This window comes from Schistocerca piceifrons, chromosome X (genome assembly GCF_021461385.2).
Source record: "Schistocerca piceifrons isolate TAMUIC-IGC-003096 chromosome X, iqSchPice1.1, whole genome shotgun sequence".
Taxonomy (NCBI): domain Eukaryota; kingdom Metazoa; phylum Arthropoda; class Insecta; order Orthoptera; family Acrididae; genus Schistocerca; species Schistocerca piceifrons.
Window position 1 is genome coordinate 913,425,030 of NC_060149.1, and position 15,691 is coordinate 913,440,720.

Consider the following 15,691-nt stretch of genomic DNA (forward strand, 5'->3'; position numbering starts at 1 on the left):
CTCCTTTTGACTTTCATCTCTGCTCAAATGAACCGCTGGCTGACACGGACAACGAGCTGCAGTCCAGGGTAGAAAATTGTCGGAAGCACAGGAGCCTGCGTTCTATGACGAGAGTAGATGAAAGCTGGTACAGTGCTACGACTGATGTCTGAAGTCGGAGCGGCGACTATACAGGGCGGTCCATTGATAGTGACCGGGTCAAATATCTCACGAAACAAGCATTAAACGAAAAACTAGAAAGAACGAAACTCGTCGAGCTTGAAGGGGGAAACCAGATGGCGCTATGGTTGCCCCGCTAGATGGCGCTGCCATATTTCAAACGGATATCAACTGCGTTTTTTTTTTTTTTTAAATAGGAACCCCCATTTTTTATCACATTATTTGCTTCGTGATACATTACCCGTGTTAAAGTCGACCGTTTACCAATTGCGGAAAAGGTCGATATCGTGTATTGCTATTGTGATCAAAATGCCTGTTGTGGGTTGGCAAGAGAGCCAACCCGTTTTTGAGAGGAAGCCGAAAGGCACGCATTTTAGCTCACGCAGGCTGGCGTGAGGTCTGGAATAGATCAAGGAAATGAGACTAACAAAAAACGTACGTAGCTGCTGGAATACTTAACTTTAATCCATAGTTGGTGAACATCGCTCTTGACGGTACATGTTTTCAAAAAATGGCTCTGAGCACTATGGGACTTAATTTCTAAGGTCATCAGTCCCCTAGAACTTAGAACTACTTAAACCTAACTAACCTAAGGACATCACACACATCCATGCCCTAGGCAGGATTCGAACCTGCGACCGTAGCGGTCGCGCGGTTCCAGACTGTAGCGCCTTTAACCGCTTGGCCACCCCGGCCGGCGGTACATGTTTTACAGCATCAATACTAACTGGTAATGGCGCCTTGCTAGGTCGTAGCAAATGACGTAGCTGAAGGCTATGCTAACTATCGTCTCGGCAAATGAGAGCGTATTTTGTCAGTGAACCATCGCTAGGAAAGTCGGCTGTACAACTGGGCGAGTGCTAGGAAGTCTCTCTAGACCTGCCGTGTGGCGGCGCTCGGTCTGCAATCGCTGATAGTGGCGACACGCGGGTTCGACGTATACTAACGGACCGCGGCCGATTTAAAGGCTACCACCTAGCAAGTGTGGTGTCTGGCGGTGACACCACGATGCCCAACGAGCGTGTGCTACGTATGCTGCTCGGTATTCTGGACCACATCATACAAGTGTCCGGACCGTTCGCCGGATAGTTGTGTTACTTAAGGAAACAGGAAGTGTTCAGTCACATGTGAAACGTCAACCACGACCTGCAACAAGTGATGATGCCCAAGTAGGTGTTTTAGCTGCTGTCGCGGCTAATCCGCACATCAGTAGCAGACAAACTGCGCGAGAATCGGGAATCTCAAAACCGTCGGTGTTGAGAATGCTACATCAACATCGATTGCACCCGTACCATATTTCTATGCACCAGGAATTGAATGGCGACGACTTTGAACGTCGTATACAGCTCTGCCACTGGGCACAAGAGAAATTACGGGACGATGGCAGATTTTTTGCACGCGTTCTATTTAGCGACGAAGCGTCATTCACCAACAGCGGTAACGTAAACCGGCATAATATGCACTATTGGGCAACGGAAAATCCACGATGGCTGCGACAAGTGGAACATCAGCGACCTTGGCGGGTTAATTTATGGTGCGGCATTATGGGATGAAGGACAATTGGCGCCCATTTTATCGATGGCAATCTAAATGGTGCAATGTATACTGATTTACTACGTATGTTCTATCGATGTTACTACAAGATGTTTCATTGCATGACAGAATGGCGATGTACTTCCAGCATGATGGGTGTCCGGCAAATAGCTCGCGTGCGGTTGAAGCGGTATTGAATAGCATATTTCATGACAGGTGGATTGGTCGTCGAAGCACCATACCATGGCCCTTACTTTCATCGGATCTGACGTCCCCGGCTTTCGTTCTGTGGCGAAAGTTGAAGGATATTTGCTATCGTGATCCACCGACAACGCCTCACAACATGCGTCAGCGTGTTGTCAACGCATGTGCGAACATTACGGAGGGCGAACTAGTCGCTGTTGAGAGGAATGTCGTTACACGTATTGCCAAATGCATTGAGGTTGACGCGGCCGCGCGGGATTAGCCGAGCGGTCTGGTGCGCTGCAGTCATGGACTGTGCGGCTGATCCCGGCAGAGGTTCGAGTCTTCCCTCGGGCATGGGTGTGTGTGTTTATCCTTAGGGTAATTTAGGTTAAGAAGTGTGTAAACTTAGGGACTGATGACCTTAGCAGTTAAGTCCCATAAGATTTCACACACATTTGAACATTATTTTTTTGAGGTTGACGGACATCATTTTGACCATTTATTGCATTAATGTGGTATTCACAGGTAATCACGCTGTATCAGCATGCTTTCTCAGAAATCATAAGTTCACAAAGGTACATGTATCACATTGGAACAACCGAAATAAAATGTTCAAACGTACCTACGTTCTGTATTTTAATTTTAAAAACCTACCTGTTACCAACTGTTCGTCAAAAATTGTGAGCCATATGTTTGTGACTATTAAAGCGCCATCTATCACAAAGCGAAAAAAGTGGTCCAACTAAAACATTCATATTTCTTAACGTGCTACACGAGTATGAAATAAAAAATGGGGGTTCCTATTTAATAAAACGCAGTTGACATCCGTTTGACCTATGGCAGCGCAATCTAGCGGTCCAACCACAGCGCCTTCAAGCTAGACAAGTTCCTTTCTTTCTAGTTTTTTCGTTTGACGCTTATTTCGTGAGATATTTGGCCCGGTCACGATCAATGGACCACCCTGTATAGAGAAATAGCTTGCTGGTGGAGCTAGATGTTGCAAATGAAACATATTTGATTTTCACTGTGGTTTCCATTTTGCGACCATTCGGAGGTCTAAAAAAGTAGCCCCTGTATCAGGGAACCAGTGGTAATTTTGTGCACGTTATTGCTATGTATCATTGTCTCACTGGTAAAGGAAAGCTTACTAATGGTTTACAGATAGGTAACGCAATGACCAAATTTGCAAAGTGGGCTTTCTGGACCATTCGTGTCAATTAACTGTACACACTGTCGAAATGAAATATCTTATTACATTCGACGCCATATTGGGCAACCTGCGCTCCAGATGGAATGAAATCATGATGAAGACAACACAAGACTCAGTCGCTGAGCGAAGAAAATCCCCGACCCAGGTGGGAATCGAACCCGGGCCCGTAGTACGGCAATCCGTCACGCTGACCACTCAGCTCTCGGGGCGGACACCGCACACACTGTGACACACATTGACCTTTACTGCAGTCACAAAGGCTGTCCATATTGAGAACATGGAACATGAATTAAAAACTTGGAGAAATGGTTCAAATGGCTCTGAGCACTATGGGATTTAACATCTGAGGTCATCAATCCCCTAGAACTTAGAACTACTTAAACCTCAGGATATCACACACACCCATGCCCGAGGCAGGATTCGAACCTGCGACCGTAGCGGTCGCGCGGTTCCAGACTGAAGCGCCTAGAATCGCTCGGCCACTCCGGCCGCATAAAAAACTTGGAGAGGTGTTTTATCCATCATCATGTGTCTCTTTTCTGATTGTCTTACACTTTCAGCGCATCCTTCTTCTGAAACCCCAGAAGTACTGATGAACAACCGCGTACGTTCTACCGAGTTGGATGTGACGGGAAATATTTCTTTCATATTGCTAATTCGGACTACTAGATTAATTAATCAACCACGAATGTCTTTCACTCCGAAAAAAATTGTAGTGAAAGGGTTAAGGTGAAGTGTGATTTAGAACAATGAGGACAAACTGGAGCAGACGATACTTGAGATCATTGGCAGGAATACAAAGTTTCTATGCTATTTTATTTGTCTATAGATTATTCCTAGGTGCCTCTATGGTCACGTGTTAGATTACAAATCCTAAGACACTGAGATAAATACCACGTAGTCCTTGTCGATTATTTCACCTCTGGCAATGTTAGTTAAGGTGAAAAATGCAGAGCTGCGTCATGGTTCGGTGTCCAAGCAAAAGTGTCTCCCTTTGTAACTTTATCAGCGAGCCATTTCAAAGGCTAGAGGAAGGGAAAAGCACACCAACTCCAATAAGAACATACTTAGTAAACCACAGTGATGTTCGAACCAACCTTTCGGTTGATGACCGTTTTATCATTTTATGCCACTCACTCCTGATTTTCACTGCCACCCCTCTATTGTGAGCTCTGCAGAATCCTTGTCGTATGATGGCCACCAACCGTTCAGACTCTTTTTATGGTCGACGATTGTAGGAGACCATTTCGTGTAGTCGGACATCCTTCAAGAAAACCTCACCACTTTCTGCCGCACGCACTACTACCCCTGCTGATAGAAGTACTTTCTCGGTTCAAAGAATCAGGTGAATGTTACGTGATGAAGCCCTCGCCCACTTTCACCTTTCAGTTCAGTGTCACTTCACTAACATCTTTCCCTTTCCATGGATCGTTCAAATTATTCAATTGTATGACCAATCCGATCACCAAATCTTAATCCTTAGGACTTGCAGCTATGAATATACGTAAAATGTGATGATCGTCCGATGTGTGCACACGCTGGAACTACGCATTCGTGCTGTCTACGCAGCCATCTGTATTGAGGCTGGTGCATTTCAACTAGTATGCCAGTCCATTCTATGGCGTGTGGGGACATTTATGACACCTCATGGGGTCTACTTTTAAACACTCTTTCATGGCGAGAGTGTGTCTCACTGCAATATGCTACATACGTTTCTACGTGAAGCAAATAAAATGCTCCCTAGCATGGGACCTATTCATTTCTGGAAATATGTTCATTAGGTCTCATTTGTTCCTTATCTTTATTTCTAGCAATTTATCAGCATTTTTCATAATGACTCTGATTAGCCGGTTCACACGTATAAAAAAACGATAGACGAAGTAAATCATACTATTAGATCCTATGCCAACTGTGAAGCCGACAGGCGCACATATGGTTCCAATATTAGTAATAATAATCAGTACGGAAATTATTATGCACCAGCTGTAGAAAATGTCTGACTTACTTAGTACAGCATATTGCGGGAGTACAATATCCAGTTATCAAGCTCTTAAACTTAATATGCAGTTAGACACAGGCATGAACAATAAACAAGCAGCTAACATGTATTGCTAAACGTATGACTTTTCAATATACATAACATGTTGGCGCATAACAATCTCACAAAGCATCGTTAGTAAACAGAGCTCTGTGAGAGTGTTACGAGCCACCATGGCATTTATATGGTAGGGTCTTTTATGTGTCATATTACAGATTTGCTGCTTGCCTATTTTTTAGACTGAGCTTAATGGCATATTAATTTTAAGAGCTTGATAATAGGATAATGTAGTCCCGAAACATGTTGTTCTGAATCAATCATACAATTTCGAAAACTACTGCGTTATAATATCCTCACAGATAATACGATGAAGTTGTACAACTGCTTCACATCAGATAGTAATAATAATGATGTATTTTTAGCAAAGGGACGTCACTAAAACCATTTGATAGCGGAAACAGAGCAAATGTTAAGATAATATGACCGAGTCTTCACTTCCAAATAATAATATATAGCAGTAATAAACGTATTTTTTGCACAAAGACGTTATTAAAATAATTTGATAGCAGAAACAGAGCAGACAATATGACCAAGTCTGCAGTCCCAAACAACAGGTTACAATGTACACGTATCAGATGGTAAATCATCCATTACTTAACACACAAACAAAATTAACTTTTGAAATCATTCACTGTAGCCCCACAAATAAAATTTTACATTAAATATTCAAATAATAATGATTTAAAGAGGATCCGTTTTGGAACATGACATCTTCCTGTGTTGAGAACCTTATTTCTGTTAAATTAGCAGCTCTGTCATAGAATGTATGTTTTGTGTTCCTATCGTGTAGGTTTTTGTTCAACAGTTTCTTCAGTTTATGGTCTTGTTTCTCTAGCTTCTTTTCTATTGCAGTTTCTATGTGGGATTTCACGTGCTCAATAATGTCATAAAGTGTTGCAGGGTGTTTAATGTGATTGCCTAGTTGTAAGTGAGTTCTGTATAGTGTGGTGTTAAGCAGTCGTTTTTTCGAGGACAGTTCTTGGCTTCCCTTTCTAAGCCATGCAACTTCTGGTTTTCTTTTTGCGTATTGTACAGCAGATGATATGTTGTATACATTAATGTTTGCGTAGTTAGGAGTAACATTCTTAGATAAACGTATTTTGTTAATCTTTTTATTTAATATGGTTTGGTGGGTCTGCATTGCTGTATTCGTGTATTTGTTGTAGAGCTTCGAGGGAAATGCTAGTTATCGCGTCCAAACAGTAACACTGGAATTTCAAGCGCTGTTCCTAGGCTTGCAGAAAAGTAATAAAGAATTAAAGAGGGTCAGCCTTTTTGCAAGTACGCAATTGTTGTTTTGCTTTAATACCCAAACATGTTTCACCACAGTTGTGACATCCTCAGTGTTTTTTTTTTCCTTTCGCTCTTTTTCTGGAGTACATACATACAGATTTTATTCGGGTTAGGAAACATGTCACATCGTATTTTGTTGTCATTTAAATTACATAGGTATTTAAATTTTTGTTTACATCGTGTGTGTTCTTTGGCTGCCTCATAAAATCAGTCATGGGTCTAAATTACGACACCATGTCACCTGCAAACATGAAGACGTAAGGCATCGTCGGAGTTGAATTTTCGTTTACAGTACCATATTTAAAAATGTATATGCCGGTAAAATCGGAGCATATACCCGTTTTTTATGCTTACCAATAATGTATTTGACTTTTCCTGAACTGTGGCTGGCTTTTATTTGTCTGCCAAACGTGTTTTTTGTTATTTTATGTATATTTAGAATGACCTGTGGACATCAGTAAACATTTGTGAGGCTTCTGTACGGAGAACTATTTGGCGTGGTTTGTCCCAATGGACAAAGTTAGCTACGCAAAGAACTAAACACAATCATACAGACTGCCAAAGAAAATTGCTTCAAAATGAACACAGTAGACAAATTGAACCATAAAACATAAACACAACTGACATCGCTCGTGCGCCGACTATAACATCACGTTTAAACTCACTTAAATCTTGATAACCTGCCATTGTAGCAATAGTAACCGATTTAACAACTGCGCCAGACACTTGTTGTCTCATATAGGTGTTGCCGACTGCAGCGCCATGTTCTGCCTGTTTACATATCTCTGTATTTGAATACGCATGCCTATACCAGTTTCTTTGGTACTCCAGTGTAGAACAAACAATATATTGCCGAAAAGATTGAAAAGATTAAAAATGCCCATAACCGCCACAGATAATACAACAAAGCAAGTGTATACAGCTAACGTGCTATGCCAAGACTGTGATTGAATATATAGCGCTTGCGGTAGAGGAAAGCGCTTCTGCTACCACGGTGGATGCGTATCTCGTGAGTGGCTGGTGGTCGGCCCTAGCTATGGCTCTGTCGGATGCAGGATAGGTATGACATCAGGACGCTCACCTCACCCACAATGAGTATGCCTGCCTCGGATTTTAGACGATCGCACTAGGGAAAATCGACACTATATTGAATGCTGGGCTACAACAACTGCTGAGCAACTGTATCACCCACAAACACCTTCTCACTATGGGGCACAGAAGCCACGCCTCGACACGTGTCTCTCTGCCTGCCTCAAGTCATAGGGCACAAAGACTACCACGAACACAGCGCCACAGCGATTCGTACGCTAGAAGCATGGTGAAAGGTCGCCTGCACTGCACTACACGTTGAAAATCACATGAGGCGCTGCATGCTGTTGGCCGACAAGGTTAAGGACAATTTTACGTGCGATTTAATGGGATCCGTGATACATTTCACATGTCTCATCTGCAGATGATTCAGAAATATCGTGTCCGATCGTAAGTATGGGTTTCTTTCCTTCAGCAACCTACAGCTCACATATCTCTTTCACAAGACAATGACACCTCAACCACAGATTCCAAATGAGGAACACTCATCGGAAAAGAGGGTGCCTAGGTGCGCATCCACTCTCCACTTTCGTTACCAGACCTGAGTCCCATTGAGGAAATCGGGCTGGCATAGATGTGTGCACATCGAAAGTCTGTCTGTGACCTGTGATCTGTGTATGAGGAGTGAGGCTACCCCAGCATTCTGTGGAGGCCGTGACTCGACTCATCGCCGCCGACTTCAGAGCGAAACGTGGCACTAAGCCATAATAAGACGATATTTCTAATTCATTTGCTTATGAGAGTACAAGGTACTTCATTGGCTCCAAACATTATATCTATCTACTGAACCTCAACACGCAAGGATAAGGTGATTTCTTTCGGGGCAAATAATAACCTGAACACGTTCCTAAGATGAGCATCATTCATATTCCCTTTAAATTATCAGTTACGACCGTAAAGCTATTGAAATTGTCTTTTCCACCATCCATGTACATATGTCAGCTGTGAAGAGGGATAGCAGATTAGGGTTTAGCGTTTGTGCCACAGCGGGGTCACTAGAGATGGAGCAGAAGGTCAGAACATGAAAGATGGAGGAAATCTCCTGTGGCCTTACTGAATCAAACATAGAGCCGTTCGTCGACAACGACTGAAATGGTGCAGCAGTTAACACAACGGATTCACATTCGGGTGGACAACGGTTCAAATCCGCGTCTGGCCATCCATATACAGGTTTCTCCACGTAAATTCCGGGATGGTTCCTTTGAAAGGGTACAGTTGATTTCCATCGACGTCTTTGAAACATTGCGAGCGTATGCTCCGTCTCTAATGACCTAGATGTCGACGGGACATTGAACCCTAGTCTTCCTTCCTTCCTCCCTTTCGTCTCCAACGATTTACGGGAGCCGTGACAAAAATATAAGTCAAATCGTCCCGAGAAATACTTGAACTCTCGAATAAGAGTATAACGTTCTTTGATACAAATAATCGATTGCTTCTGTGAAGATATGGCGTACTTTAAAGTAACCTTGTGCTCTAGTAATTATTTTTTAAAAAAAGTACACTGCTGGAAAAAGTGCAACACCGTCAAGGACTCTGTTCAGTGGCATCAGAGTATAATATGTGGCATTGTAGAGTTAGTGATTCATTTGCCAGTGTCATCGGGGATCAGATGGCGCTCAGGAGGCCCGTCCGTGCACCCTCTGTTTTGACTCTGCATGCAGTAGCTGTGCCATGTTTAGAGGTGAACAGTGTTTGAAACATTCATTCTAGGGTGTAACTATGCTACACAGACGAGTATATACTCCTGGGAACAACTTCAGACATAAGAACGACGCTGCATTGTGGTAATGCGCTATGCTGGGTGAACGTATTGACGGATGGCTGCATCTCGAGGCACAGTACGTCGTTGGTGTGTCACTCTTTTCAACAGTGGTCTGTAGAACATTCTAACACCTGTAATCCAGGTTTTGGACACTGTCGTAGTACAGAGTACGTCAATATCGAGACATTGTGAGAGTAGCAGTGACCGACCGAACATCATCCTGGGACGCAATCCCAGCTGCGTCATCAGGGGGTCATTGGGAGCCGTGTGCTAGCAGCAGGAATAACATCAAATAAGCCTCTATCCCTGCTACCCCTGACACCACAGCACCACCTGGCACGGCTACTCCGGTGTCGTGAAACAGTTGAGTGGAGAGTGGAATGATTTTCCGCTGACTTCAATGATGAGAAAAGGCTCAGTCCGTATGCAAGTGATGCATGTACTCGTGAATGTGGAATACCTGGTGAGCTGTCTATTCCAGAGTACATTTCCCTACGACATTCGAGTACCATCCCAGGCTTCATGCTGTCGAAGGCCATCAGTTACAACTCGCGGTCACATTTGGTGTTTCAGAAGGGTAAGATAACCTGATGCATCGCACATGTCTTTATCCCTTGCTGCTACCATATATTCGACAGGGAAGTGTGCGCTTTTTCAGTAGGGTAATGCACGGCTGCTGCGAGGCAACGTGCTCTTCGTGGGGTACAACAACTCCAAGACCAGCAGATATCTCACGAACTGAACACGTGTGGGACATGACGCTGCGGAAACTTACTCGTTCTCCAGTACCAGCAAGAAACATTGCCAAACTTCAGAAGAAGGCGCAAATTTCTTGGGACCGTCTGTCGCAGAATATCATTCGGCAGTTTGTGATCGATTGCATGCGAGAATAGTCACCTGCATTGCTGATAGAAGGATGAGGGGGCGGGTGGGGGTGTGGGAGTGTTACATGGTGTATTGACGCGACTGTTTGAACAGTCTCCACTGAGACATGCGCATTTACTCTGGGTTTATTATCATATATCCCTGCAATGATGAACTGCTTGCCACCTCGCTTGTCAATAAAACAGTGTTGCATTTTTTTCCGACACTGCATTGTAATACTGCGATGGTGGCTTGGGATCGTCCTACAAAGAAAATGTCGTAAGGGCGTTTTTATATATCAGACATTTAATTGGACCGTTGTTCTACACGATCAATAGATTCAAGTCACTATTTACGCTGGAGGCGATGTGGTGCTCTGTTCTGCTTATGAGGAACATTAGCTTTCCAGAACTTCTCCCTGGCTATTGAAGTTATCTTTTTGGCTATGCCGAAACAAATAGAATCACATTCCGCAGCTACAAAATCTTCGAGCCTTTTTCTGTTTATTTTACCTTGCGTCTTCGAGGCGGGATAGTGGCTGCTAGTGTAAACAGCGCCCGTTGGAGCCCCAGCCACCGTATCTCCCCCTCGACATTAAAAGCCTGCTTAAATATACGAAGCTGGAGTTTCTATCCTGTTAAGTGTAGAATCAATTCGGAGGCCGGCGATCAGGATAATGCAGCCGTGACGGGATGGTGGGGAAATTGTTGCAGACTTTTCCTTCCTTTCACTGCACTGCCATTTCCGCTGCTATAATTCACTTCTGAGCTGGATAAGAGAGCAAAGCATCTGTGGGCGTGTCTATGAAAACACGTTCACTCTCTACAATCAAAAATTAATTACGAACTTAGAGTACATCTGTATGGATAGAATATCTATCGATACGCCCCGTGCTTTGCTCACCAAACCAAGCGATAATAAAGAACATAGCATGTCATGAAACGATTAAAAGTACCGTGCGCGCGCAAAGTCTCTCTGCAGCGACGAGAGCATTGCGTGTCTCGCCTTGTGGGGTGCGTGAGGTTGGCAGTACATTCAAGCATCGCCTGCACTTGTTTCGCGTACCTGCAGTACTAGGATGGGGATAGTAGTGTTGGCGTGCGTCGCAGCTGGTGGTTGTGGTATTGTCTAGTTTTTGTATAAGCTGAGCGCAATGAGAATGGTTACTGTTGCAGAGAGAGCGTTTTTAGAGGAAGAGGTTTTCCGTGCAGGAGGAAGCGTTATGGAGTATGTGGTACGAAAATTTAGATTGCGTTTTTCTGCTTCAATGTGTCCCCATCGTGACACTGTACGTGATTTAATTCGCAAAATCTACACAACACATTCAGTTCACGATGCTCCACGAACCAATAGGCCCACAGTTTTAACAGAATGGACAATTGACGACATGTCGGTCATCATGTTGCGGAGTCCAACAAAATCAATGAGAAGGTTATCGCAAGAGGCTAAAATCTCCCTATTACAACGCATAAGGCTGTAACCAAAGAACTGGGAATGTGTACGTATAAAATTACTGCTGTGAAATAATTACGTTGTATGGATTATGCGAATCGAATAGCGTATTGTTAACTGACAAGGAGTTGGTGTTTTAGATCGAATCTTTTTCACTAATGAGGCTTGGTTTCACCTATCTGGCAACGTTAATCCGCAAAATTCACGAATTTAGTTAACAGAAAATCTACGTGCCTTAAGAGCAACGCCATTACCCACAGAGAAATTAGAAGTGTGGGTAGCCACAATGCGAGGGCGAATTATAGGGCCGGTCTTTTTCGATACTGCCATTATTTCCAATGTCTATTGGCATGCTGAACGAAAATGAGATAAATCATCCATTTTTCCAACAAGCTAACGCTACTGCTCATAAGGCACACCAGTCTTTACGACTTTTAGACGAAATATTTGAAGAGAAAATAATTACGAAAGGTCTCTGGCCCCCACACTCACCAGATCTGTCTCCGCCCGACTATTTTCTTTAGGGTGCGGCTAAAATATTTGTGTATCAAAATGACGCAAAGATAATAGATAAACTGAAGATAGCGATAATTGATTATCTACGTTGTGTTACGCGTGAAACATTAATAAAGATGTTCGTAAATAAATGTAAACGTGTTGAACTATGCCTTCAAGAAAGGGGAAAATATTTCCAGCACCTACTTTAATATTGGTGAATGCAGTGTATTTAATTGTAATTAACATAATTAATGAATTTTATTTTTTACTGTAATAATGTCGCAACATAGCTGCAGCCACTAGCAGTGAATCCCGGTCCCCAGCTGATACAGCGACATGAATGTATTGCCAGCCTCTGGCGAAACGCGCAGAGCTCGTCGCTGCAGAGAGACGCACTGTATAAGGTTGTATGTTCTTGGTAAACTGAAAAGAAGCGAAGAGATTTTCGTTAAGGATGAATTTAATATGAACATACTGGGCAGTCAAAAAGTTTCCGTTTGAGGGCGTTGCTGCAGCGTGTATGCAACGAAGCGCGGCTCAGATGCGGGTATATAAGCGCCGACACGTAGGGAACGAGTTAGTGTGGCATTCATTTCTTTCTGACGTGGTTGTGGGAAATGAGGAAACTTGAACTATGGCGACGTTATTACCGAATGCGTCCAAACAGGACCAATGTGCTCTTATTTTATTCTTGGCTACCGAAGGACAAACAATGGTATACATCCATCGGGGAATGGAATGAAGAATGTGGACGGGGCAACACGTCTGTTGAAAATCACAATTGTTGAATGGTCCGCTAAGGGATATTGCTGCTTCAAGACAACACATCGTAAACTCAAGTGGGACACACTCGAGCATCCGCCCTGTAGTCTTGATCTCTCCCCAGGCAATTATCGCGCCTTCGATCCCTTAAGAAAGGCCTGCGTCGGTGGGATGATTACCTTAATGCTCACTGCAATTTTGCTTGGCTGACATAGCGGTTCTGGACTGTATGGCTTTCGAATGGAAACTTTTTGATCGCCCCTTATATTCAAAAACGACTTTCAAGCTCGATGAAACTCTATACTTCAGCCCGAAAACAAGATTTTATGTTGAACAGTTCCAGTCTATCATGGAACTGAACACAATATTTTTTGCTATTTACTTATTGTAGACTGTAAAATGAGGAGGTAATAGGTTTACGCTTATGGACTTCATAAACACGGAGGTACTTATGCATTTATGCTACGAAGCAAATTTCTAACACGAAACTCTGAAACAGGGAGTGTGGTGTTGTCTCTTCGTAAGGGTTTAACACTGTATACATAACCGAGAGGTAGGTACTGAGGAAACAAAAATAGGAAAGAAAAGTGAATATCGTATAATATTGCTGGCTATGATAATCGTTAGGGCTTCAGCCGTCAAAGTTAGATTCCCATCGGGTGACCTCGAAGGCAAGCTCCCACATGACTGCGGTGTATTTCTGAAACTATTCTGACAAAATTTGGGAATGATAGGATCATGTACCGTTCTTGAAGAACTTACAGAGCTGTAGGTGAACATACGGATACCAGTGGTTGGACAGCAATTCCTGTATCTTACGTCCACGAGAGACAGTCGAAGTAGCATCTGAGGCTGTGTTTCATACCACGAAAACATTTCTTACTCGAGAGCTCCCCGATCAAGTACCTGAACGATGCTTCGACCATGCGGGATGCTTTGCCGTACGTGGTTTTCGACCTATTCTTACCTCACCATGGATGCGCATCAACGTGTGCGGCGAATCGTAGGCCCAGACGATCGTGTAAAGAGAAACGGTATTTCTCGGCAAAGCAAACCGTGCATCCGACCGCAGTGACAACTAAATTAGTCACGTGACTAATTACAGTCACGTTCGAATTCCAAGTAGAGAGCAATGTTATCTCTCGAATATTGGCGGTAAGTGCCTACTCGAGAAACCGGTAACGCTACCTGCTATCTTGATTATACGGCCTGACAAAAAGACCTACAAGACGTGGTCGGTAGTCAGTGCAACTTCCTAGACCAACACACCAATGATGGTGTATAAACGATTAAAATTGCAGTTCTCTGTCATATTTAGAGTGCTTTAGTGTTGTTCGCGTTTAGTGTTGTTACCAGATCTGGTAGGGTATGTAAGGGTCGCGAACAGCCTTAGATGTTGAGCAATCGCTGTGACGGACACGGAGATACTGCGCACTTGTGTGAGACGGCAGTATTAGCACCGGACACATTTTGGAAGGAGGCCCCAACGTGGGTCTCCATTTGGTGGGCTTATCGAATCGTTCAGTATCCAGATTTATGAGCCATTTGAACATGAGAGTGGCCCAGTGCTGGACTGCAATGGAACTTGAGGGCAAGCATACTCGTCGTCGTGTACACCTGACCAGTGCAACGGAGGATCGCCGTAATGTTGACCAAGCGCAGAGCAACACTTTCTCATCTGCGCCTGCCATCTGAGGCCGAGTAATGGGCTCCCTGTGTCATTCCGCACGATCAGGGGCTACCCATCCCATGGGGATGCTGCTGTTAACGTCGTCTCAACACAAACGGTTGCGTCTGCAGCGGTGTCGTGACCGGGAAGCACAGACTGCTGCAATGTGTTCAGCGTTCAGCTGCGTTTGTGCACTACCCCAGATGACCATCGTCGGCGAGTGTGGGTACAGCTCCCATTCTTCATATGCTTTGGAGAGGCACAGCGGTGTTACTCCTGGTATCGTGGTGTGGGGAGCCATCGGCAAGGCCTTCAGGCTACAGCTGGCAGTGACTGAGGGAACTTGTAATCTATACCCTCCTTCCTACTTCCATCTATTGTCTACATTAAACAATGTCCAGTCCAAGCAAAGTCTTTTATGAATATTTGAGAGGAGCGAAGATTACAATAAACTTTCTAGTTTACTTAGCTTGTCGTGTTGAGATGGCTCCAGTTCTTCTTGTCTAGGGGTCTGATTCTTGAAGCTGAAAATCTCACATTTTAGGTCCTCACGGTTGAATTACAAGTGTGGGCGTCGTCCGTGATTAATTGACTAATAATGAAGTTTTGTCTGTTGCAGAAATTGTTTTATTTTGTTGATTTTTGAAATGTATGTACGAATAAATTTCTGATCCCATGGAGAAAAATTGAAGGCTGCCAAACAAAGGATCTTTATCCAAACAGTGACGATGTACTACCAATAATGATGGACCGGATCGAATGAAAGTGAGGAGAACTTCACAACTACAACCAGGGACAGCAAAAAGGAAACATAAGTACAAATCATTTGCGAAGTTAATTTGTTCGTGGACTCGTGTGTTTGTTAAGAAAATGAGTAGCGACGAAAGCAAAAGTGAGGTAGAAATGAAAGCTGCAGGATCCAGTCAGGACATGTCTGAGCCTAGTATAATCGTAGGCAGTAAAGAAACAGTAAATACTGATATTTTGCAGTTAATTTTGGCAAAACTAGAGGAAATGAAGACAGATAACAACAGCAAATTTAGTGCTGTATGATCAGTTAACTGAAATAAGAACAAACAATGATAGCAAATTTGCCTCACCACTAGGACAATTAAA